We start from the raw sequence: 5700 nt of genomic DNA, 5'->3' as shown, positions 1-5700 counted from the left end.
AGGTTCCAAGTGAGGAAGTGATTGTGGTGGCTAGTATTGATTCGACAACATGTTGAGGCCGGAAAGCAATCAATCACATCAACACTGCTTGTTGCTTTCCTGCCATGGTTGACAAGGCTCAGGAATAAGAGCAGTCACCTAGTGAGCAGAAGTCAATCAATGTGTGAATATTTCTATGAATGAATGGGGAAATGCAACAATCACAAGACTAGAAAGCATGCTCCATTTGCCTCAGCTTAATGCACACCTGAAGAAAAGCTTATCTATAACTTGGATAAATAAAATGGCACTAAGTATAGAGCTCATACCACTGCCAAGGCCCAACAGTCCCCTTACAGATATCACTTCCACAAGCCAGATTTCTTTAATTCAAGATCCATGAATTATTTTCAGGGAAGTGAAAATGTGAAAAACACCCTATCTCACTATAAGCTGGTTTCAGACATTCACCGGACTCCACAGTTCATTCTTATTTCCTCTGGAGGAGGTGCATGTGAGAATGCAAATGTCAGAGTGAGACGCTCCATATAGTTTCTGCTGACTTTATCCGCCTGACATCCTAGTCAGTAGAAATCCAGGAGAAGTCAATGTGTAAACACAGCAGGAGATCCTCAGCTGGATTCATCCTCAGCTTCTTTAGCGCAACAGAAGCAAAAATGAAAGACACCAGCGAAGATGTCAAGAGAGTTTGTGGTGATAAGAGCTGACGATGGAGTCGGGTTGCTATAAACATGATCATGTGATCTCCGGTGCGGAGTTAATACATCACTTCCTGCCTCTGCTTGCAGCACCCAGCTGCTCCACGACTTGATGCTATTGTGAGCCAATCTGTGCAGAAAACCTCCTGCTGTGTTGTGCATGCGTAAAAGGCAGACTACAGGTAAACTTAGTGCCGATACTCTGGATTTTACCTGTCGGTATATTTTTAAAGAATGTGACAATAAATTCAAGAATTCACCCCCTGAATCTTATTATCTAGCCTTCCCATTCTTTAAGGGTTGCTGGTGGGGGAGCTGGAGCCAATCCCAGCTGACGGTGGGCAAGAGATGGGGTACAACCTTAACAGGTCGCCAGCATTGCAGGGCCAACATATAGAGATGAACAACCATTCACACTTACATTCCTACCTATGGTCAATTTAGAGTCTCAAGTTAATCTAACCCCAATCTGCATGTTTTTGGACTATGGTAGAAAGCCCAAGTCCTGACCTAGATCCACACCAAAATGTTGTACAAAAGGTTTATCACTAACCCACACTACATCCTTCCTCCAAGTTTCGTGGTAATCCGTTCAGTTAGTTTTGTAGAACCCTGCTCACAAACAAACAAACCAATAAGCAAAAGGACAGCGGGTGAAACCATAACCTCCTTGGCTGAGGTAAATACATCCATCTAACCTTCTTCAGTATTTAACCACCAATCTACTGTCATCAGTAAAAACAGAGCTTCACCAATAATTCAAAAAATTGTCAAACATTCCAAAAGCATCCATAGGAAAATATTATGAAATAAGGATTAATGAACTTAGACAGTTCAGAAGAAACAAAGAATCCAAAACATTAAACAGATTTGTGTTGCAGCACTTTTCTCCTCCCTCATTAACCCCAATTACACCGCGTGAACAGTCGGGTAGAGACGGTCATATACTGCCATCTGCTGGCTCACAACGTGTAAAGCAGCTGTTAGTACAGCACTTGTTGGGATTCAGTGGAAGCAGCAGAGGGCAATGCTGCTCCCTCTTTTGGATGTTTTCCTTTTGAAAGGCGCTGATGATTATTCCACACTTTCCCCTGAGTCTCCTCTCGCATGTGGTTATTTCATGAGAGAGTCTGACATTATGACATGTGGGATCCATGAAGGCCAGGAGAGGCTGGAGCTAAAACCTTTTAACCTACTTTGTGACTGATCCCAGGTTGAGCCATTAAATTAACTTCAGCTCATCATCTCTTCAATAAGCTGAGTTTAGTTGGCCGAAAGCGGCCAAGTCTGTAGGTCTTCAGAGGGATGCCTGTGAACAAAGCCCCAGTTTCATGGCCATGCCGGACTGACTCTCACTGTCCGACTTCAGAGTCTCTGCTCCAACAATGCAGTGAGTGTCCGACGGCTCTGATTGTGAGGGAGACGGAGAGAATACCCACAGAATGCCAGCACTGCCTCGGAGCCACCGAGCATCAGATCACACTCAAAGATAAGACCCAGCTCAATTCCACATGTGAAAAGTCCAAAGAATGGTGCTCGTGATGCCCCTGCTTGGCATTACACCACACGATGTGCTCCAGTGGAAATAATGTCTCACAGCTATGTCTCTTGTGCTGTGAAGAATAGTGCACAGAAATATGTGATCAGACTCCGAAGGGTCAGTGTTTGTTGTGGGCAGCTTTGAATTTCCAAAATTTGCATCACGCTCCTTGGTTTGGGGCCAGTTTCTGAATCAGAGGCAGAGGTGGCTGGATTGGACATGATGTGGTGATGATGGAGATACAATGTTAACAGCCGCAGTGTTTAAGGCGTCTGACCCTGAATGTTAGTGTTCTGCCCTGACTCCCCTTGCCTGCTCCGCTGCTCCCCAGCAGGGATCAGATAAGCAGAGGGAACAGAGCGCTGTATATGGGGAGGAATGAAGGGGACAGCAGATGTCATCTGACAGCTGGAATGTCCTGTGATGGTTTTCCAAACCATTTCAACAATTGTCTTGTGCCCTGAAACGAACCCACACTGGGTTGAAAAGGTGCCTTCCGACATGTGCTCATCTTCACCTTTAAAATGAGTCATAGGAGCGAGTGAGCAGATAAGGTTGCACACATCCTTCTGTGTGTAAACAAGTATAAATATGTAGTGCAAATCGGCTGTTATTCATAAAACATGCAAGTGAAAACAAGATTACAACATTATTGTTCTAGTTTTCTCATTATGTTGTAAACTTACATGAATTATAAACTATTTGAGCTGTTCTGAGAGTTCAGAAAACATGTAGTCCTTGTTACTTATTCACATGGCAGTTTGTTATGGTATTTTAAGTATTTAGGCTCATAGGTGCAAAGTGTATTAATTAAACATTAAGCTGCATTTGTTTTGATAAATTATCAAAATGAAGTGAAATCTCCATGGGATTGTTGGCCTGTAAGTCCAGCGGATTGAATTTTATTTACAACAATGGGACTAACAGTAGCATCCATTACAGGATAAGTCCGGTAATATTCTATTTTTTTGTTGTTCTAAACTCTTAGGAGGGTGGAAATACCACCCCTAAACTGGTCTGACTGATAAGTAATGTCTCTCTCCGGAGTTCAGTGCATGTTTGAAAGCAGCTTAACAGGGAAAACGAAAAATTAAGCCCAGACATTCAAATTCGACTCAAAACTGCGTCATTTACAACATGTTTTTAGTCTTGATGACCAAAGCACTTCACAGGACACTTTTGTTACTCAGCCATTGACACACACATTCATACAGTGCAGCTAAGTGTAGCACTTTCTCCATCATACATCATTCACACACTGCTGGAAGAGTCGTCAATTTGGGATTCAGCATCTTAGCCAAAGACACTTTGGCACACAGAATGCTGGAGACTGGGATAGATTTGCCGACGTAAGTAGTGGACGACCCGATCTTCCTCCTTATTCTTATCTAATCATGGTCCCAAGTCCATTCTGCAGCAGGACACTGACAGAAACATAAACTGATGGTGTGGCCCCCACAGACGCCTGATCTCATATCATGAAGTCAGTCTGGGATCACATGAGGAGACAGGAGCTACTGAGACAACTTCAACCCACAGAAGAAATGTGGTAGGATGCTTGCACAACCTGCAGGACCTGCCAAGAACCTTGAAAAACAGTGCTGACGACCTGTGGTGCAGACGCTTTGTGCTGCAATATACTGTGAAGTACAGCTATACCACCTAAAATATATTGTGTTAATTCTTTGTATCCTCTTCTCTGTCCTTACTTCCCATCTTCTTTTACACTCTTTACTCCCGACCTATATTGTTGTGGGAGAATGAGTCAGCCTTGCACTGATCAGAGGTCAGCTTTACTGTCTAGGTCTTTATGAAGTACAGAAACTGATTAGGCTGACTGACACAGGTCTGACCCGACATATAGCTGTTTCCCCTCGGGTGCTGTGAGCCTTCATGACCTCATGACCTCTCATCACACAGCGGTTCTGAGTCAGCAGAGATTGGAAAAAAATAACTGAGGATTCGTAAGAGTACAATGCTTCATGAAATATTAATTGGGAGTCCTTAAGGCCTCATGCAGGCATAAAAAGACTTTGGTGTCAAGTATTAGGTGAACTGTCTCAGACTATCGTCAGCATTTAGTCCGCACATCTGACCATCACATTGTCTGAAGTTACTAGAGGTTAGGCCACTTCCTATGAAAGATCCAGAATCTGAAGTGGTGTCTGAGACGTCTCACACAACCAAGTGCAAAAGCAAAAGCTAGAACCAAACCGCAAAAGCTAAACCTACAACAAAAATACAAAGGCACAATACAAATACAAAAGCCAAATACAAAAGCTACACACAAATAAAAAATCTACACACAAATACAAAAGCCACGACACAAATACAAAAGCTACAACACAAATACAAAGCTACAACTCAAACACAAAAAGCCTCAACACAAATTCAAAAGCCACAAGACAAATTCGAAAGCAACAGAAATACAACCAAATTACAGGAAATGTTGTCACTCAATGTGTTCAGGTGAATCATCGTTTGTAAATCTCGGTCAAACTAGTCACTTCTTTAAATAGGATGATTGTCTAGTTCAGGGCTTACGGTCCAGGTACGCTCATCTTTTCAATATATTGGGTTCTTAAAGCACCTCTACCGTAACACCAAAAATAGACAGGCATCATTTGAATGTGCTTCCTTCGTGCACGTGCAGTTGTGTTGTCGCTTTGAATTCCTGTTTTCTTGAATGAGACGTCTCAGCCACGTAGAGAGGAGGTCTGACACTGGGGTCCTTAATGTCACTGCCCAAAAGGTACTTTCATATCAGGTTCAAATGAAAAGGAGCAAATACTTGAACATTTTGTAATTCTCTTTCAGAATGAGAAGGGTAAGTCCTGTGTAAAAATACGGCATAAATATATGTCTCTCTGAGAGTTAAACAGAATTTAATATGATCCCATCTCTAACAAAGTAACAAAAATAATTAAATATTCATATAAGCTACACTAGTATTAGCAAGGTGAAAGGTGAAAGCTGCTAAACGTGCAAAAATGAAACACAATTAGCTATATACAGTGACATTTGTATCAGTTATCTTGCAATCCTCATGCGCAATGTGAGTTACTATTAGCTTCTCCAAGAGGCCAATGCCACCTGCACTTTAGGTCACATCAACAAGGTTTATTCTTTATTTTGTGGTCACTGCCTGAATAAATTGATCAATATTTAACGAGTTGTTTTTTACATAATAAACAATATTATAAGATAATGTTTTGTTAAGTCCTGAGAAGAGAACAGTAAAATATTGCCTATCTGGTGATATACATTTAGCAGGAAAAAAGGCCTCTAATGAAAGAGAAATACATGAGGCCATGTGGGTTTCCCCATAACTAGCTTAAGGTTATTCCGCCATTATTAAATTCTTTACATTTAATCTGTTCAAAACTCGTTCTACCATGACATATAAAGGCCTGGCTGCAACTGACATAGACTCATATTTTGCTAACCTGTAAAGGAAATGAA

Source organism: Platichthys flesus, chromosome 2, assembly GCF_949316205.1.
Source record: "Platichthys flesus chromosome 2, fPlaFle2.1, whole genome shotgun sequence".
NCBI lineage: Eukaryota > Metazoa > Chordata > Actinopteri > Pleuronectiformes > Pleuronectidae > Platichthys > Platichthys flesus.
This window is presented reverse-complemented; position numbering follows the sequence as displayed.